This window comes from Cavia porcellus, unplaced genomic scaffold (assembly GCF_034190915.1).
Source record: "Cavia porcellus strain 051 isolate PalLab524CR breed Dunkin Hartley unplaced genomic scaffold, mCavPor4.1 scaffold_11, whole genome shotgun sequence".
In the NCBI taxonomy this organism is placed as follows: Eukaryota; Metazoa; Chordata; class Mammalia; order Rodentia; family Caviidae; genus Cavia; species Cavia porcellus.
The window spans coordinates 35,482,554-35,504,369 of record NW_026947494.1 but is presented as its reverse complement, the minus strand read 5'-3'; the positions used below and the strand labels follow the sequence as shown (position 1 = coordinate 35,504,369).

General features: G+C 36.3%; 1 pseudogene; it reads left to right on the top strand.

The window, feature by feature from the left end:
• The first annotated feature begins 18,220 nt into the window (after window positions 1-18,220).
• Window positions 18,221-19,391, top strand: LOC100735372 (pyridoxal phosphate phosphatase PHOSPHO2-like; annotated as a pseudogene).
• The last annotated feature ends 2,425 nt before the right edge of the window (window positions 19,392-21,816 follow it).

Sequence of the window (21,816 nt, the reverse complement as noted above, 5' to 3'; positions counted from 1 at the left end):
AAGAGCCAACAATGTCCCCAGTTGTTGAGTAGCTGTAGAATAGCATGTGGCACTTGGATAATCAGACTTTCTCCCAAAGTTAATTTGTCAGCTTTTTAAATCAGAAGGGCAGTTGCTATCAGTGCCCTCAGGCAGAGAGGCCAGCCTTTAGCCATCAAATCTAGCTTTTAGGCAGATATATGATAAGGCTTTCCCAGGGACCAATTTTCTGGGTTAGGATCTATGATGTTACATGTTTTCATTTGACAAAGAGACTAAAGGGTCTAGTCACATCAGGAATGCCTAGAGCTGGAGCAGCTGACAGCACTCATTTTATGGTCTGCAAGGATTCAGTCTGTTTTATAGTTCAAATTAACAGCTCTTTTATATTTTCTTTTCCTATTAGTATAACACATAAAGGCTTAGCCTTCTTGGTGAACCCCACTATTGAAACAGAAGTCTGCAACACCCAGAAATTCTCTAAGCCATCTTTTACTTTCACACCTTGGAACGAAACAGACGACTCCTTTTTTCCTCTGGGCCCAGACGTCCGAGTCCTTTGTCTAAGTCAAACCCCAAATAGTGCACTTTCTGTGTGTATATTTGGGCTTTCTTTTTAGGAGACTTTATACCCTGTATCCAGTAGGTGGCAGAGAAAAGCCTGTGTTCCTTTTGCTACCAGGATTTCAAACTGCTTCAGGCAGGAGACATGGGGCTGAATGCCAAGTCCAGCCTCATGCTGTTGTCTCTCTCTCTCTCTCTCTCTCTCTCTCTCTCTCTCTCTGTCTCTCTCTCTCTTTCTTCTCTCTCTTTCTTCTCTCTCTCTGTCTCTCTCTCTTTCTTCTCTCTCTCTCTCTTTCTTCTCTCTCTCTGTCTCTCTCTCTTTCTTCTCTCTCTCTCTCTCTCTCTCTCTCTCTCTCTCTCTCTCTCTCTCCCTCTCTCTCTCTCTATTTACCAAAATTTTTATCAGTACCAGGGATAGAACTCACAACTGCCTGCTTGCAAGGCAGGCGCTTATGCCCCTGAGCTAAATCCCCAGTCCCAAAAGAGTTATAGATCTAATAGGCTTTACAGAGTAGCTCATAAATTTTATGGTCCCTTTATTGGAAACTTGAATGACTTCTGTAATTTTTCACATTTATAGGATTTCTCCTTCCTTCTTTGAATTCTGCCAGAAGAGCAGTATGATATTGATGTAGGGCCTCACGACCCTGTGTTTTATTAAAGTCACAGCTTGGACACACTCAGGGAAGGTAGCATTTACACAAGCATCAATATCAATAACAGTAATGAACACTAGCCAAATCTGGGCCCTACCTAGAACATGAAGATGTTTTTCAATATTAAACAGAGTCAAAAGGAGTTTCTGGCAGTTATCCCATGTTGGCAAGTGGGTGTGGAAGACAGATGTAAGGAGATAAACCATTGTTTGGGACTTTTCCAGGTCAAACATTGTGGTTTCCAATTCAAGAGGTCAGTTGACTAAATGGCTGATGACACATGAGAGAAAATGGCTGAGTGTGTCTCCTTCAGCTCTGGGGTAAACACTAAGTGGTTTTCTGGAGATGAACTGGGGGTTTTAGCTGAGTGGAAGAGTGAGGTGATGGCTGATAGAGCTATCAGCATTTCTGTCAGCATTGGCAGAACCTGATGGGAAATCAGTATATTTCAGAAAGTGCTACAGCGGTTGCAACTGTTGGAGCTGTGAAGTCGAGGATAATGACCAGTGGCCCCAGCTAAGCTGGAGGTAGTGTAGACTGGAAGGCAGATCTGAGTGATAGACATAGGCCTCCAGATGTCAGGGGAAATTCCAGAGCAGAAACTTCAACAGGCAGCATGAGTCCAGTGGAAGCAAGAACAACTAATGGAGCCTAAGGGCCAACAGATGGTGCATTTGGAACAGGTGAGAGTGGATATGAGCTCTGAGACACATTTGATGGCAATGACATCAGCGTCAACAGCACCATAAATTCTGGGAAGAGAGGCAGCAGCAGTTCTGGTTGTGATAGTGGCTGTCTTGATCATACTGATGGTACAGGTGTTGCTGGCTACAGCAGCAGCCGTGTTAGCCATGATGGCAGTGCTGTGTGTTAAGGCACTGACTTGGGAAATATGGGTCTCCCTGGATACTGTGGCTGTGGCACTTGGAGGCACACTGACTCAGGGTGGGGCTCCCTGACTGAGGGGCTGAGACCCTCTAGACTATGGAGAAACATCGTTAGATTCTCCATTCTGTTCTTACTAGATGCATCTGTAACTTAGGTCCCATGGAGCACAGACGGGACAGCCTACTACTTTTGCCATTCATTACAGTCACATGAACATTCAGCAGACATTAAGAGGTTAACTTTCCCATTCCTTTTTCTCAAGAGTGACCTAAACTGACAAACTGCTGGGAAGCAGTCAGTCCCCGCTTTCATCCAGAGTTGGATGGGCTGACAGACTGATGGGGGCAGCCCTGAATCTTACCTTATTTGAACATTGACTTGACTCTGTCCTTTCCTCTTCTTTGGGTCCAATGAGAGCCAAGCAAGGGACTCCAGTCCATGTCTCATAAGGGGACTCCAAGAAAATCTGGATGGTGTACCTTCCTGTCTGGGAGCCAGGAACTGGTGACCTAAGGGGTCAGCATAGTTTTCCCAGTTGGAAAATCAAGAAAAGTTACAGAAAACACACCAAACATGGGGAAAATGGCACCAAAGCAGTTTAGGAGGCAGTTTATTACACCTGTGGCTTTTTACTCTCTCCAAAAGAGTCAGAACCCTGACCAGTGGTGGTTCAATGCTTTTAAAAGTAAAGTAAGCAGGGGTATACAAAGGCAAATTTGGTGCATATGATTGGTGGTTTGGGAGACATCATGAGTTACTAAGGGAGTTTAAACGTTTCGGGTTACAACTTAAGACTCTCAGTTATACAGAGGAAAAAATGTTCTGTTACATTTTAAGTTACACTACAAAGCCATTATACTAGTTATACAAAGGAACATTTGCAGCTACATTGTAAGGCCACCTGTTAACAAGCTTATATGAAGAAAGGAATGTTCTGTTATCAGGCTTGTCCAGACACATCTGCTTGGTCTTGATGGGCATTGTCAGGCTTTTATTTAAAATTTTAAATTTCCTTCCACTAGGAGATGCCAAGAAAGTCACAGATTGTTCTGTGTCCACATGAGAAACATTTCTTTATCTCCTTTCCTTCAGTAGTATAAAAGTGATAGAAGAAAAGCATAACACAAATATGTCAATACGTAACCTTTTGTGAATAGGGGTCTACAAACTGGGACCTCCAGAAGTCTATTTCTACTTCTTCCCACATGTTCACAGCAGGAACCCACAGATCCAGCCCCCTTTCAACCCTTGCTTTAGGGCAGGCAGAGGTCAGTGTGACTCAGGATAGAAGTTGCCAATGAGAAAGTGAAAACAGACTCAACTGAAAGGGTTGCAAAAGCTGAAAGAAATCATATCAGTGTTCAGGAGGTAGAAAAAGTAACTCATAAATTGTATAAAGTTTACACCTTTTTCATTGGTATTTCAGATACAATTTACAGCAAGTATCAGTCCAGAGAAAATAGTATGACTTAGGTGTCCAACTTTTTGCCTTCTACAAAAATATAATCTTCTGCCAACTAGGCATTTTCCTCTGAGTTTTATTTGATTACCCTAGAAAAGAAAAGCCTTTCTCCCACTTTTCCCTCCCCCAACTCCATCATTTGCTCCCCATCCCATTTGTAAAAGATTTTCTTACAGCCTATTAACCATCCCTTATTTTGCTCTTCATTTATATTTTGGGTTTCTCATATAAGAAAAACAATGCAATATTTAAATATGTGTTTAATTTGTGTCATTTAATACTGTGGTCTTGAAGTGGACCTATTTACCTACAAATGTCTGAGGTTTATCCTTCTTTATGGAAAAAAGAAAATTAAAGGAAAACATGAGAGTGAAGCATTTTCAAATGGAAAGTGGGTCAATTTTGAGGCAGTAGAGAGGTATTGGGGAGAAGGGGGAAAAAGAACTATTAAGCTATATACATGTAAACACTTCATGATAAATGCAAAAATTATGTACTTCAAACAAAGTAATAAAAACCTATAATTGATATAAAAGGAGGAAAAAAGAAAAGTCAATGAGCATATCATAAGTGAATGTTGTTGGGAGAAACCAAAATCTAGAGCAAATATTTTTTTTTCTCATATTTCTTACTTCATTTTTAAAATCTACTGTGGACTAAATTCAACAAAAGTGATAATACCTAGGAAACACATTCAATGTGGGCTGTATACATAGTAGGAGTTCAAAAGTTTCAAGTTGCAAAAATGTAGGTAATCTATTGCTATATATTTATCTCCTGTGCTGTGCTAGAACCACAGTCTTGATTACAGTAGTGTTATGGTTTCAATGCAAATCCCCAAAGTTCATGTGTTGAAAACTTAATCCGCAATACAATTGTGTTGGGGAAGTCGATAATGAGAGGTATTTATGTCTTGAGGACTTCAGTCTCATGAATGAATTAATGCAGTCTCATTAAAGAATTAATGTTGAGGCTATGAATACATTATCCTCCTGTCCCTTGGGTGTTTGCCTTCTGCTTTTTGCAATAGAATGACAATAGCAGGGAAGCACTCACCAAATCCAACATGCTTATTCTTGCACTCCCCAGTCTTGAGAACTGAAGAAATTATTCTCTATTCTGTGTAAAATTTCCAGGCTCAGGTATTTTGATATGAGTAGACTTGAATTTCACCTGATATATACAGATATTTGCATTCACCAGTAGATTAAAATCCTATGATAATTTGGAGGCTCTTTTTTTTGTAACTTTTTTCCCCTACCCAACCACCTCTAAATTCTGATTCTTGAACTTGAAAACATTACCTAACTATGCCATATTCTGAATATTTTTCATTTGATTTTCTTTTCACAGAGATGAACCAGTACTGCCTTTCTTACAATACCTAAACTGTTTTAAGAATATATAATGCTAAATTTTCTAGTTGCTTATGAAAGGAAATCATGCCTTAAATTAATTAATATGTTATGACTAGAATGAAAAGTCTTTCTTGCCTTTTTCTGTATGCATACATAGTCCTTTGGTTTTCTCCTTTCATGCCAGTTTGAAAGCCCTTGTGACTTTCTCATTCCTAATGTTAATTCCTTTTGCATATCACTTTGTTATGGAGTTGAAAACAAGATAGGAAAACTTTTAAAATCATCATAGCTGAGTATGCAACTCCTCAGATAATCCTGAAGTTACAATTATCAACTATATGTGTTTTGATTTTTTTGTTCTATTTTTTGTTCTCATGGTGTTTTAATTACTAATTTTCTACTTCTTTTATGCATTCTAAATCCGTTAGATCAGCATGTTTCAAAACTGATAGATCAAGCAGACAGAAATGGTTACTGTAGAGGTCTCTTCCAGTGTCACGATGCCAAAGTGCTTACCCCTAGCACATTGTGGAGAGAAACCTAGCTGAATGGGCAGTTTTCTGTGACTTCTACAAGATACAGCATGTAGAAGCAATACGCTAGGAGACCATCAAACTGCACAATGGTTATTTCCTGAGTTGATGCTGCTAAGTTGTTTATAGTGAGTTAATTTATTGCTAGAATTTATATCCATTAATGGAAGGATGCGGTGCAGTGAGCAGTGGATCCAAGGGGAAGAGGTATATTAACTCTCAGGGACTGCTGGAAATTGGGACCTGGGGCCTGTGTGGCAGCCAGAGCCACCTGGCCACACTGCAGAAGACTGCAAGAAGTTCCTGGGCTCCAAAACCAGACACTGCACAGTTTTCTGACCAATCCATGCTGTGCTGGGGATGCAGTGAAGACATGCAGCTCAGTGTGCAGTGGACCCAAGAAGAAGATCTGCATTGATTCCTGGTGAGTGCTAAGGATTGGGTCCCACTGCTGCTGTCACTGGCTGGAGGACATCTTGGAATTGGGCAGAACCTGACACCATGGTGATGTCAGATAGTTGCCCCTGGTGCAGAGAGGTCTGGTGGAGGACAGCTTGAAGTTGGGCAGAGCCTGGTGCTGCTGTAACATCAGTAGGCTGCCTCTGGCACAGAGAGAACTGGCAGGGTCTGCTGGAGCTGAGCTACACCTCTGGTTGGGACCCAATAAGCAGGTACAAAATTGTCATGACTCTGTGATGTCCACAAGGAACAGCCTAATTTGCAGATTGACTGGCTCAGAGGCTTGAGGCTAGTCTGCACCATCCCTGCATCCCTGCATATACCTCAGAAAACAGTAAATTGGGGAGGGCAGCAAAAAATCCAATCAGCATGCTTCGGAAAGATCCTAAGCAATACAGAGAGGGCCAGAGGCCCCCAGGACACACCAGTTGAAAGAAACCAGAAACATGACAACACATAGAAATAATAATAATAAAAAAAGACTCCAGCTGCCAAATCTGGTAAAATAAGCCCAGGAGAAGTAAATACAGAAGAGGAGCAGTGCAGTAACCATCCAACTAGACACAGCATCAGCAGACATAAAGAAATACCTTCGTGACTTCATAGATGAATTTAAAACTTTACTTCTGATCCAAGTGAGCCAAGATATAAAAAGATTAATTAAAGAAATGATAAGCCCCTCCCAAGAGAACACAGACAGAAGCACAGAGGGAATCAGAAAAGAAAGAGAAATCTCTAATGAAGAACTCAAAGATAACATAGAATACCTGAAACATATCCAAAGAGATTACCAGGAAACTAAAAGCTCCATTGAAAATTGGCAAAATGCCTTGACAGAAACTAGTTAGCCTTTTGAAACTTGAAGAGAGAATTATGATATATGATCACAAAAGAAAATACCTCTTAAAAATAATGAGGAGCCAGAAGAAGCAATTCAAAGGCTAGATGACAACAAAAAGATACATAACTTAAGAATAAAGCACATGAATGAGGAAGCAGGAGTAACTAAAAATGAACTACAAAGAATATTCACAGATATATTAAAGGAAAACTTCCCAAGCATAGGAAAAAGAAATGATATCCAGATAAATGAGGCATACAGAACTCCAGCCACCTACAATCAAACCTAATCTACACTCAGACATATAATAGTCAAGAAATCCACCAAAATAGTCACAAAAGAACAAAATACTAAAAGCAGTCAGGGAAAAGAAACAGATTACCTACAACAGAAAAATTATCAAAATAACAACAGACTTATCAACACAAATTCTCAAATTGAGAAGAGCCTAGGGGAAAACATCCAAGCCCTGAAAGAAAATAATTTGCAACCAAGACTGATGTACCCAGAAAAACTCTCTCTCAAAATTAATGGAGAAATAAGATGTTTCCAAGAAAAGGAGGAACTGTGGGAGTTCATGGCCACTAACCCAACCCTACAAAGAATGCTGAAGGACATTCCAGAGAGAGAGAGAGGAAGGGATACCAGGATTCTAGCAACAGTGGCAAAGAGGCTTCAATGAATGGGGCAGACAGTGGAATGAGGGAGTAAGGTAGACAAATTGTAGCAGTAAAGTGGAGTAGCAGATATGAGGCAGAGACGATAAAGCTATAATCTTTAATATAGATAGCCTTGACACACTAAAATAAAAAAAAAAACAGACAGAGTAGATTGGGAGGCAGGCTCCACTGAGATGCTCTGAATGGGAAATACACTCAACCCAAAGGAGGATTAATAAACTGAAAGTCAAAGATGAGAAAGCAAAGCTACATGTGACCGGAAACCAGAGAGAAATAGAACAACATTAGACTAACTAATAGAACAGCAGATAGATTGAAAATCTATGACATTTTGGGCAGTGTAGAACTACACAGCTGGAAGGAAGGAAAACCCTATGACTTTAGTGAGTAAAGGAGTACAGCTCACGGTCAGGCTCAGGGGTAGAAAGATTCAGCAACACTCAGATAGACAACAGCCTGGCCCCCTAATCTAAAAACTAAAGCAGCTAGTGAGACCCAAAACATACAAAGCATCTTGAGAAGGGGGAAGGTGAAAAATAGCCTAAAAAATGAAGGCAGACATCATTTTTAATAGTGTATCAGGATTTAAAAATATTCTTATCACTCTGTTTAGTTTGATTTTATTTTGTTGTGGTCTGTTCACTAAATCAGATTTGAGGGCACAGACATCTAACCCAAAAATAGCAGGTTATACCATGGTAACTCTTTAATTTCCTATTAACGTAAACTGAAACCCTGTATTACTTACATTGTCTTACTATGACTGATCTTATTTGAATCTGGTTTGTTAGACCATGGTTTTGCCTTGCCTGATTTTATTCGAATTTCATATGCTTGATAGTATCAAGTCTAAGAGTAGAGGCAACTACACTGAAGATGACAATACGTAAAAGATGTCCATACCGGTTTTGATTATTAATCACTTTCAAATCTTACAATGTCATTAAACTTGTGTTTTTATAAAAATAGCTATATAATACTATGCTTAACTACATTAAGCCTGAGAATGTGGACACATCTATTGAAAATAACAAGAGAAAGCATAGTAACTATGGTAGATCACCTAATATTGTGGTCTTATGTGACTTTTTCATTGTATGTTTTCTAAGAATTTGTTTTGTGGCCTTTTTATGATTTGTTTTTCCCTATAATACAGAGAGGATAGATATACATGTAGAAATTCACACATGAGAAGAATTTTTTAAACTATTATGGGAACAGATTATATAATGCAAGATGTAATGAACAGATACTCTGAAGAAGAAGAGATACTAAGAAACCCAATGCTAATTCTGTAACATTATTATATAAAATCTAACAATATTATTATTCACTGTTTAGAGTGATATTAGTCTAGTCTCTTAAGTTCAATTTCAGTGTACGTAAAAATAAGGACAGCTACTACAAAGAGAATGAGAGACATGGTAGTCACTATTGACTTCCCCAGTGTCAGATCTTGAAGACCTAAAAAGCCTTCATCATCTTGTAATGATTTGATTAGTCCTATAATACGCAGTATGTATTCAACGTGAGTGAAGATGGGAACAACAATTTGAAGAAAAGTAGAGACATTAAGATAGACAATGATGATCTCCAGTGGACTTGCTTTGAAATCTGTATTTCTTTAAATTGTTTCTTTATGAACTGTTTTGTTCTGTTTTGATGTTTTAATCTTACCCTCTTTAAGATAAAAAACAAGTGTGTAGGACTGATAACCATATAACTAAGTTTTGTTGGATCATTGAGCAGAACTGTTGGCAGTGTCACTGTTTGAATGTCACTTTGTATACTTTAATTTTGTAACCTGAACAACTATTTCTAAGATGACAGTATGTAACTTATCAACTAGTGATTTCTTACTGTTTATTTTTCCGTAATTCTGTATTATTTCTACCCTTTTTTCTCCATTTTTTGTCTCTTTCTCTTTAAATAATAATTAAAAAATAAGTAAAAAATGGTTAGTGTATTATAATATAGTAGATATTCTACTATCTTTGGTATAGCTGTCCATGCCATCAAATATAGTACAAATAGAGTAACTAAAACAGAATATAATCAAACTAAACAGAGTGATGAAAACAATATGAGTTTCAAATTATGATACAAGATTAACAATGGCCACTGCCTTCCTTCAATTTCTCCCTTTTCACTTTCACAGGGTGAATTGTACATTTTGTATCTCACTGAATTCTTTAGTTTTTAGATTAGGGAGGCAATCCATTATTTACCTAAGTGGCTCTGAACCTTTTCACCCCTGAGCTTGATCTCAAGTTGTATCCATTTACGTACAGGAGCCTCAAGGTTTTCTTTCCTTATAGCTGAGTAGTTCTCTATTGTATAAAAGTGCAATGTCTTTCCAGCCAATCTACAGCTGATGGGGAAGCTATCCCACTTTTTTTTCTGGTTCCCTATCACATAGAGCATTATTTTTTCTTCTTTGCTTTTCAGTCCATAAACTCTCTTTAAGGTTAGTTATATTTCTTATATAGAACATCTTGATGGATCCTATCTCCTGATGCACTTTGCCTGTGTTTCTTTTTATTAGTGTACCAAAGCCATCCATGTTAGTGATTATGGCCAATCTTCTCTGCCTTATCTCTGCCATGATATTTTGTGTCACTGTTTGTCTACTTTTTCTCTTTGTTCCACTGTCTACCCTATTCAGTGAGCCTCCTCAGCCACTGTTCCTGAATCCATGGTCTTTTTTCTCTCTCTCTAGAATGTCCTTCAACCCTGTAGGGTTGAATTGGTGGTCATGAAGTCCCCCAGTTCCTCTTTGTCATGGAAGCATCTTGTTTCTCCATTAATTTTGAGAGATAGTTTTTCAGGGTACATCAGTCTGGGTTGGAGGTTATTTTCTTTCAGGACTTGGAATACTTTTCTCCAAGCTTTTCTTGAGTTGATGGTTTGTGTTGAGAAGTCTGTCAAAATTCTGATAGGTTTTCCTTTGTAAATGATCTGTTTCTTTTCTCTGACAGCTTGTAATATTTTGTTCTTGTGTTAAATTTCTGGAATCTTGATTATTATATATCTGGTATAGATCTATTTTGGTTATAGCTGGATGGAGTTCTGTATGCCTCATATATCTGAATATCATTTCCTTTCCTATGCTTGAGAAGTTTTCTTTAATTATTCCTGTAAATAGCTTTTTTATTTCATTTGTGTTTACTCCTGCTTCTCCATTCACATTCTTTATTGTTAAGTTATGATCATCTTGTCATCATCTAGCCTTTTTATTTTTAATTCCTGGTTCCTTGTTAGTTTTCAGAGATCTTTCCTTTCATAATTGCAAGTTGCAAACCTGTCTTCAAGGTTTGATAGTCTACCTTTAGTTTCTTTCAAGCAGTTTTTCCAGATTTCAATGGAGTTTTTAATTTCCTGGTAATTTCTTTGAATCTGTTTCATGTATTCTAGTTTTTTTATAATCTTCATTGAAGGTTTCCCTCCTTTTTCTGTGCTCCCCTATTCATCCACCTGTGTCTTCTTGAGAGATGCTTAGCATTTCTTTTATTATTTTTCTTACATCTTCCTTTACTTATATTAATATTTCTGTTTTAAGTTCTTTTATAATTTCATGAAGATATTTCTTTTGGGGATCAAGCTCATGATGGTGTGCTTGCAAGGCAGGCACTTGTGCTGCTGAGCTAAATCCCTAGCACCAATGAAGATATTTCTTTATGTCAGATGCTGTTTCTTCAGAAACTGAAGGTATGCAATCCCTGATCTCTTCTGTGTTTACCTTTCCTGGGCCAGTACTGCTTGGGTTGGAGGCTGGAGACTTCCTTTTGTTTCTTCCTCTTGTTAAATTTATGGTATCTTTCAGACAAGTGGGTAGTGGGGGTGCTCAACACTTTCTGTATTGGTTACAATTACTCTGAAGTGTGTTGCACTTCTCAGTCTTCTGGTGATCACTGGAGTACAAGCAGGGGTGGGGTGGGCTGGCCCCTCTCTTCTGAGTTGGTCAACCACTGGGAGTCTTCACCATGATAGTGTGCTGCGAGGTCAGGGCCTATTAGGGATAACTTCAGGGAAACTTCGGTCTGGGGTACTGGATTGTGCAGAGGGGCAGGACTCAGTCCAAGCAATTCTCATAATATGCTCTGTGATAGGAGTGGATGAATGAATCCAGCTGCAATTCTGGTTCCAGGCTTATCCTGCCTGACTCGAAATGGTTCCTGACCAATTGCCACTCCCATGGGAGGACGAAGTTCCTCACACTCACTTCGAGCCATTGTAGTTCTCTGGCCTGCCGCTCCCTCCCACGTCCTCCCACTGAGGCCCTCAGGCTTTCCAATCTCCAACCTCACCGTGACCATATGTCTTTGGATTCCAGTGGCATTTTGCACACTGTGGGACTGGCTCTAGTGAGAGTTGTCTGACTACAGCCTTCTGTCAACATTTTTCTTTTCTCTTCTTTCTTTCTTTTTTTTTTTTTTTTTCTCTTTAGTTTCTTCCTGGGTCAAGAGGATCCATCTCCTTCTGTCTGGTATTTGCCAGGATGCTATATTGGTATCTGAGCTCAGAAAGGCTTTTTACTTTGCTGCTTATTGATCTGCCATCTATCCAGCTTCCTGGATCATCTTCTTATTGATAAAAATGTGTTAAGATGTGTTCTTATTACTGTATTGTTACCTGCTTTGCACTTTTGATAATTTGCTTCATAAAACTCAGTTCTCCAACATTATGTGCATATACCTTTTCAGTCATATGGTTTGTTGAATTTATCCTTATGTAGTGTACTTTTAAAATGTTTTTGAGAGCTTGGTTTTGTTTCGATCTTTGTTTCTCTTAGTACTGTAGATTGAATGGCTTTGCTTTAAGCTATATCCTCAGTTCTTTTAAATATGTTTATTTCTTAAGACAGAATCTAAATTACTAAATTGCCCAAACCTGACATGCTGCTCCCTTACATCTCTCAGAATGTTAGCATTACAGTCTTGTGCAACCACTTCCAGCCAGTTCCCACAGTTTTTTTTTTAATTTAAATCTCATTATCTGATGCAAGGATAACTACTTGAGCTCACTTTTGCTTTGTCTTTGGATGCAATATCTTTTTCTATTTCTTCACTTTTAATTTATGTGTTTCCTTACTGGGTAGGAAAGTTTCTTGAAGGCAGCATACCACTGAGTCTTTTAAAAAGTTTATTCTTTCATTCTATGACTTTTAGTTTAAGAATTCACTCTTTACACTCAAGATTGATATTGATGTATAGACATATTTGTCATTTTAAAAAATAAGCTATATTCTTTTCTCCTTTTATTAATTTTCATAGTTTTTGGTATTGATATATTTTTTGATTCTTTTTCTCATCTGTACATCTGTTCTTCTGGTGAGTTTTATACTTTATATATCAATATTATGTGGTTATGTTTTACTTGTATGTAAGAATTCTTTAGGATCTCTTATAACTCTAGTTTTAGGTATAAATTGGCATCGTGGAAATATTACACTGATCTAAAATATGACATTTCTACCAGTAGTAAAAGCACAACTTATCATGCTCCTGTCTTCTTAAATTGGCCTGATTATGGCTGGTATTTATTTTTTAGTGAGTGCCTTTAAGCAAAAACTTGATATATCTTTATGGATAGGGCTGTACTGGGAAACAGCCTTCTGTCAAATACTCTGAGTGTGGAGGTTTAGAATTATGAAAATAACTAAAAGAAAAGTAAGAACATAAGAAGTATATCACCTAGACAAAGAGTCTTTTGAATAATCAACAGGTAATTTTACTGTATGTATTTACACAAGGAATTTTAAAACATTCACATGAAAAATTTTGTCTCTTTAGTTCACAAGTGCATTGCTTTAGTGTTCACAAACAGTGTGTTGCACAAAGGTAGCAGAAAGATGTACCATAGAGCAGGACAGAAGATTTTGGCTCTGAAGCTTTCAGTCTCTAAAACAATATAATATTCTTTCATTTCTAGACTGCAAATAGTTGATAGAAATAATGACCATGGAAATTGCCATGGAGAATGAAACTGAATTATTCACTAAATCTAAGCGTATGTGTTACTCACATTTTTCTAGTCTCTTTGCAATTAAACGAAAATATATGACTGTATGACTACCATACAGTGCTTTGTGAACAGCAATTACTTATTTTCAGGATAAAACATTAAGAGCCAATACAGATATTAAATATTTCTTTCCTTTTGCTAATGACCCTTCAAGTTGTCTCCTGAGTTGAAAACTTGATTTTTTTTTTTAAAGTGGCTGTTAGTGTAGATCTCCAAATAACAAATAGGAGGAGACTTGTGCAAGATATCTGATCCTTAGTGATATTTGCATGGATTTTTCAGGAACAATTGCATTTTATATTAAAGTCTCTAATTACTTAAGGGTTTGTTTGGTACTGTAGCATAACTTCCCTATCCACCTAGATTAAAATAGGAAGTCTATAACAAAGAAGAAAAAATATCAGTTTCTACAAAGTATGTAATAAAATACATTCACAGGATCTTGCAGATATAATTTGAATATCTGTTAGAGATACTGTAACTAAATAATAGACAGAGAGCTAAGGTCTATCAAATAAATTTTATTGTGTTTTCTATAATCTATCTGAAACTTATGTTGGATGCTAAAAATGGTAGCTATCTCAGAGGTAGCCTTTCTATTTCCCTTGTTCTATAGTTGTGACATCTTAAAGTCATAAAGAAGTAAGGAAGCATAAAGATTTTGTCATAATTTTGTAAAAAATTCTAGTTATCCAGGTCTCATGTATATGTCTCATAGGTAATTTCTTAACTGCCTGTTTTTAATTTCTTTATATTTTTCATATAAGTACATTTATATTTTAGAAGAAAAGGAAAGAAGAAACAATTTTAAATTCTCTTTTAACATAAAATGCTATGAAATTACTGTGGCTAAATATATATGTCTTATGGGCAGCTTCATTACATTAAGGCAATACCTAAAATTTGTCAATAAGTGCCTAAAATAATGGTAAGATAATTTGCTTTGAATTGTCCTTATCTAAGCAAACACAACTTGTACTTTGTATTTTGTAAAGGAGTCATCAAACTTGAAGTTGGAGAAAACACAGACTTGTCCAGGTTAAAATCTATCACCTACAAGTAAAGATAGAGTTTAAGAGACATAGGTTAATATTGGCTATTGAATTATTTTTTTTATTTTATTTGTTCAGGTACAAAATCAGTTTGATATACCACTATGTAAGGCACTACAGTAGTTCCAACAGTATAAGTATAACCTGAGGAATGGATGTGACCTATAAAAATCAAGAAGACAAAATAACAGCTTCAAGATATACATTTATAGGTTTTAGCATTACATTTTTATTATAATAAGCACACATAGAGGAGCTACCACAATATCCATATAGTTTACTTAATAAAAGTGAAGTGGCTAAAGTTCTGATAACAGAAAGTAAATATAATCAATGTAAATATGGCATGGAGAGGCTGGGGATTTAGCTCAGCAGCATAAGCACCTGCCTTGCAAGCAGACGGTCGTGAGTTCAATCCCCGGTACTGGTAAAAAAAAAAAAAAAAAAAAAAAAAAAAAAAAAAAAAAGATAAATATGGCATGGAGTAAATAAAACATGAATTAGTGATTATTTCTACATTTCTTTACTAGATCATATAACTCAATGGTCATTGTTTCACAGGAGGTTCAGATAGTAATATTTAGTATGGAGGTAGAATTATACTTTTAAGAAAACTGCAACATTGGGATACCTGTAATCATTATCTGACATTACCCATCTCTGTGCTCCATGTCTTTACTCCTTGGCCTGGTTTGCATTCCTATGCCTGTTTTTACTCCCTAGGCTTTGATTTTTCTCCCAGGTCCATCATACCCAAATCTCTTAAAGATAATATAAATCCATAAAGTGGTGTAGTTGTAAGATAAAAGACAGAAACTTGACTTTAAAATGAAAAAAAAAAAATTCAAAGGATTCAAAGCATGTTTTCAGGCAAAGCATCTTAGGTCATCCATCTTAAAGGACACCTTCAAGTACAAATGTAAATCTCCATTACCAGAACTTAGGGCACCTTTTACTTGAGGCCCTGCACTATATTTTCTCTGAGCTTATTCTTTAACTCTGCCTAATAAAATCTATGCCTCTCATTGATGTGTACTAGAATTCTTTTTCCATGTTGAGAGTCAAGAACGTACTCAGCAAGCTGAACTGAAGTCACCAGCTCTTTTTGGAGAAACTCCTTAGACCCCAGCTGGCGAGTTTATGAAAGAGCATATGTGTGCATCTATACTGCTACAGCAGGGAGAGATAGAATAAAATGAACCGAATCAGAAATTATCTGTACTAGTCAAGTTGCTAGCAAATGCTACTGATGATATCAAGAGTTTAACTCATGGGTATTGTGTTTTTAAACTGGATTACTTGAAAACAAAATTTCACTTCCCTTCAATTTTTACCTTGAGATCAGACTTTACAAATAAAAATATTTGATTCTATTTCATTCTCTAAAATACACTTAGATACAAGGAAAAACAGAAATTTTCCCTTTCTTGAAACTCGTATTATTCAACTGTAGTATAGATTTCTTTTTTTAATTAATTAATTTTAAATGTATTGTTATTTTTGGTTAACAAATCACAATTTTTGCATTCGTGAAATTTGTAAGGTTTTGATATATTTTTTAAAAGTCAATCTCACTATTTGCCTATCACTTTGTAGTAAGACATTTGCAATTTAGTCCTCATTATTTTGAGGTACACAATGCCTTATTATTGACTGTAGTCTTCCTTGTGTACAATAGACCTTAAACTGTATTTCTTCTTTATGTCTGAAGTTTTATCCTTTGATTTACAACTGTACCTCTTTTCCTCAATCACTTCCAACCTCTGGTAACTGTCTGTCTGCTCTGTATCTTTGAATTTAACCTTATTAGATTTTGCACATAAATCAGACTGTACAATAATTGTCGTCCTGCTCTTGGCTTATTTCACTTAGTTCAAATTCACCCACATTGTTGTTAGTGACAGGGTTTCTCTTTTTCTTTTTTAAAGCTGAACAGTAATTCATTTTGTTAAAAAATTTCTTTATCCTTTTATGTATTGGAAATACTAACGTTTTTGCATGTTGAGTATTGTGAAAAGTGCTGTGACGAATGTGAAAATGTAGTCTTTTGACATTAATTTCAATTCCATTGGACATATCTGGAAGTGGTAGTACTGGACTGTATATCAGTATTACTGTTAGTTTTATGAGAAAACTTCATGCACCACTTTTCATAGTGACTACACTAATTTATACTCTTAGCAACAATATGAGTTGCCTTTTCTTCTGAATCTTGTTTTTCTTTCTAACAATTATTAGGTGATACAGTAGTTAAATTTGCTTGTTTCTAGTGACTAGTGATGCTGCTTACTTTTTCATGCACTAATTGAACATTTTTATTGGTTCTTTTGAGAAATATCTCATAAGATATTTTGTGCATTTTTATTTATTTAGCTTTTCTTGTCGTTGCTGGTTTGCAAATTTTCTTTCCATTTTGTTGCAGCCTGGCTATTGTTTATACTGGCAGCAGGCCTTGGTATCAGTCACACAGTGTTGATTTCATAGGCATGTGGAATGCAAGAGTTATAGTGACATGTAAGTGTCCACTCTGGTTTCAGAAGGCCTGAAAAACCAGGCAGTGTGCTCCTAAAAGAGCAGTGCTGAAACTGAAATTGAAACTACAGGTACAGAGGAGAAGCTGGATAAAACAGGAATGTGGAATGTATGCTAACGAAGAATATAACTGCGAGCAGAGTTTACCCGAGAAAGTGGCCATGGGGACTAGCAGTTGGTTCTATAGGATTGGACCATACAAGCCATTAGTAGTTCACATCTTGCCACAGACTGGACAGAGAAAAAAAATTACTTTTTTCTTCTGGGTTTCAGTATCGCTTTGCTATTGCCCTGTTCCTCCCTTTGAAATGAGTAGCTTTATCCTGTGCCAGTGTATGTAGGCAGTGTTTAACTTTCTTTTTGACTTGTTTACAGGGGCTCCCATCTAAGAGTCTGCCTTCACCTCAGAGAACACTTTGGATTTATTAAGACTCTGGTAACTCTTACAGATGGACTAAAATAAAGAAAGAGATGTACATGAATCTTCTGGGTGCCAGGAGTAGAACATTTTTGTTTATATGTAGATGTCCTCCCAAGAGCCTCACAGCAAGGAGCTTTGGGAAGAGAATGGGACAATGAGGGAACTACAGCTGACTTTCTTTTAGGAGTCAGGGCCTGATTACTGGAAGAAGGTCCCTGGAGTTGTGATCTGGAAGATTGTATCTCCCTCCCTGACTCCTCGATTCTTTCTCTGGCTTCTGACCACCATGATGTGAGCAGCCTTCCTCTCTGTTCTATGGCCTGTGATTCTGCTGACTATGCAAGGACTGAAACTTGTGAAATGTGAGCCAAAATAAAGTTCTCTTTCACTACGTTATGCATGTCAAGTGTCATGTTTTAGCAATGAGAAAATGACTAAGACCCTTTGTTAACTATTTGCTTGACTTGCAAAACTTTTTTATTTGATTCTATCCCATTTGTACAATTTTGCATGCAAAATTTTTTTTAAATAATCAGCTTCTGTGTTGTCATCATCAGCAAAGTACATGCATGGTTACTATCTGTGTGGGGGCTTTTTTGTCTATATGACTTGTTATACTTCATTAAAAAATAGTGTAACAGTGTTATGAGAATATCTAAATGTTTTCAGTTGTTTCTAATGATGCCACTTTAAAATTCTCCTTTCCTAATAACTACAGAAGAAAATATCTTACTGATGAACTTGGACTCACCATGACATCATGGTGTCACCATGACCATGATGTCAGTCTATTATTTCATAAGTTAGTTAATCTTAAGTCTCATAAAAATAGGTAGGACAAAAGAAAAAAAGATTCAGCTCTCAGTCCAGTTAGAATTGTTAGAATTAATTGTTTATAATTGTAAAAAAAAACATAGAGGCAGTATCTGTGTTAGCAGAGTGGAGCAGGAGCCAATTGTGAGTTAGACTGCTAACGCTAGGTTTTAGAGTTTCTATCAGATAGTCCACACTAATAATGCTGGTTATTCGTGTAGTGAAAATATTGTTTCTCCTGTTGCTTGCTAATACTTTTCTAATACAGGGGGTAAACAGCACACAAACACAGCTGGATATGGTGGCAAATGCCTGTAATTCTAGCACTCTGGGAGGCGAAGGCAGAATGAATTACAAATTGGAGTCCAGGCTAGACAATTTAGGAATTAAGGAACTCAAATCTTGAATCACGCAAGTTTTATTGGTGTTTGACTTCAACAATACAACTACAGATGACATAGAGATACCTGGATTGTACAATGTGCTTCAAACAAAAAGCTTCCTATTGAACTAGAAGAATCTTATCAAAAAGGATTTTGGAAAGAATTGATGGGCAGAGTCTAAATATTTAGGAGATGAAAGTGTAAGAGAAGATGAAATGAGAAAAGCAATGATATCAATGCCTTTCTCTTCAGGGATGGTAGAACTTTTCCACTCCATAAGAAAGATTAAGGAGACATTTGACTGCATCATTATCTCAGATTAAAATTCAGCCTTCATAGAATGGATTTTAGAAGCTGCTAATTTTCATGATATGTTTGATGAAGTGTTTACAAATCCTGCAGCTTTTGATAGCGGTGGTCATCTCACTGTGGAAAATTATCATGCACATTCTTGCAAGAGATGCCCAAAGAGTCTTTGTAAAACTGTAATTCTGATAGATTTTGTAAATAAATAGCTACAACAGGGAGTGAATTATACAGGAATTTTTATATAGGTGAAGATGGAAATGATCCCTGTCCAGTGACCTTTTTAAAGACAAATGGCATCACTGTGCCACAGAAAGGATACACTTCAGAAGATACTTTCCAGAATATCGCAAAATCTTGAGCCCATGGGGTCTTTTACTGTAGTTTGTTCTTCAAGTATTGCAATAATTTCTTATTTAAAATTTCTAATAAAGGAATAATATGCCAACAGTTGCAATATGTAATAGTAAAGATTAGGTTCAACAGCATAAAATTAAAACCACAAATCAAAAAGAAAGAGAAAGACAGAAAGAGAGAAGAAAGAAAGAAAGGGTTTTAATTCTCATTTCAGAGAATTTCAGAGGAATCTTAAGGCTGGCATGTCATACTGCCAAACTCAGAGTTTAATGTCCAACTCATGGTTCAGACTGCAGTGCTCATAGCAAGCTTCTGGTCAGAAAGAACGAGAAATGTGAGATGGTTACAACCCTTTATGTAAGGAAACTTCCTGGAAGTTATGCCTAGCACTTCGGTTTAAAAACTATTGATGAAGAGTGCTTATAACACTCCACTAACTTCAAGGAAGGTTAGGAAGTATAGCTTTCATTCCAGATGGTCACATGCTCAGGAAATTTTGGGAAAAAGAGGAGTATAGACTTTAGGTAGGTACTGCTAGTGGTTAATATTAAATCTATATTACAGCTAGTTGATAGGTAGATTATATTTTTAAATTTATTCCTGGAAAGAGTGTCCATATTTCAGTCTGTTGGAAAATTATTTCAAAATTATAATCAGTAATTACAGATCTTAAAAATAAACCTGATGCTTTACTTACAGCAGAATAAAAAGTAAATTCAAGCTTGCTTTTGAGGCAAGTGCCATGCCAAATAATCTAAATGTATTCTGAGTAATCACTGCTTATGTCATGACAAAGACATCTCTGTTTTCCTTAAAAGATAATGAAGAGAACTGGGATGTTACCTAAGCAGCATAGCACTTGCCTATAAAGCAAGGACATCTGTAATTACAGCACTCTGGAGGCTGAGGCAGGAAGATTGCCTGAGTTCAAGTCCAGTCTGAACTACATAGCAAGACCCTGATTCAAAAAAAGAAAGAAATAAAAGACAAAAGACATATATAGGGATACCCAGCATTTAAGAGACTTTCATATAGAATATTAGCAGATTAGCAACTAAGACAGAAATTTTTATAAATCCATAATCACGTTTTACCCATATTTAGTATATAATATTAGAATTTCCCCCCCAAACTATGGAAAGCTCTCAAAATGGAAACATTTTGCATAATTTAATGGGAAAGTTGATACTTTGTAATATTTTTTCTAAGTTGAAAATAATTTTGCCAAAATTGCATGGCTATATTGAAATACATCTTATCTTTTTGTCTATATATGAAAGCTAATAATTTAAATTATGGAATTAGAAGAAAGACATTTTTACAGTAATGACTGACTAAGCAATTTGGACCAGGTTTTCTGTTAAGTTTGTCTAAAAAACCAAATAGGGGAACAAAATATTAAAAATATTTACTTAAAGTAAAAAAAAAAATACGGACAGACTGATGCTTGTCTTTTGTATTCTCTACATAAATACACCAAAGTAAGTCAATAGTGTTTCTTGCTCAGAAAATACGGATGTTCTAGAGAAACCAGGGTGAAAAATTGTAGCAAGCAACATGCAAGTGGAATTGAAATCTATTATCACTAAAAATGTTTTTCATAGAGACTAACAGACCCAGAAGTGTATGATACCAATCAAGTTAACACTAATCATTTGGTATTGCTACAAAGGAAATAAAACAGAGCATGTAAGTTCTGCTCAGCAGGGGTGTGAATTCAAAAGGTTTTCAGTGGAGAATGGACCACTGCTATGCTAAAGCTATGTTATCTGTAAGACAAAAACAATAGAACACCAAAGAATTCAGTGTTATAAAAAAGACCTGAATAGAAGAATCACTGTTATTGGAGAAGTTATTTCCCAGTGTTTATTATGCTCCTACTCATTTCGTTAGCATTACAATATAACACTATTTAACAATTACTGCAGGTGTTCATGGAAAATGAATAGAAAAACAACCTAATGTAATGCTATGGATAGAAGGAACAAAACTGTCATTTAAATTTTAGTCTACTTTGAAGAATATGTAAAAAAATAAGTAAAATGTTTAAAGTTATAGGCATACACAAGGACTTTATGAACAGAACCCCTACTACACAGAAAATAGTTCAGAGAATCAACAAACAAGATCACATCAAATTTAAGTTTCTGCACAGCAAAGAAAACGACCAACAGCGTGAAGAGATAGCCTGCAGAATGGGAAGAAAACTTGCCCAGCATGTCCTTGAACTTAAGATGAATATCTAGAATATAGAAAGAACTCAAAAGAATAGATCCACCAAAATAAATGATACAGTGAAAAAATGGGTAACTGAAACAGACAAATCTCAGAACTACAAACAACCAACAAATACATGAAAAGTTTTCCCACAACACTGATTATTAGAGAAAACAACAGACTAAAACAATGTTGATATTGCATCTTAATCGAGGAAGCATGACCATTATAAAGAAATCAAATAGGGGGCTTTAGCTCAGTGGCACAAGCACCTGCTCAGCAAGCATGAGT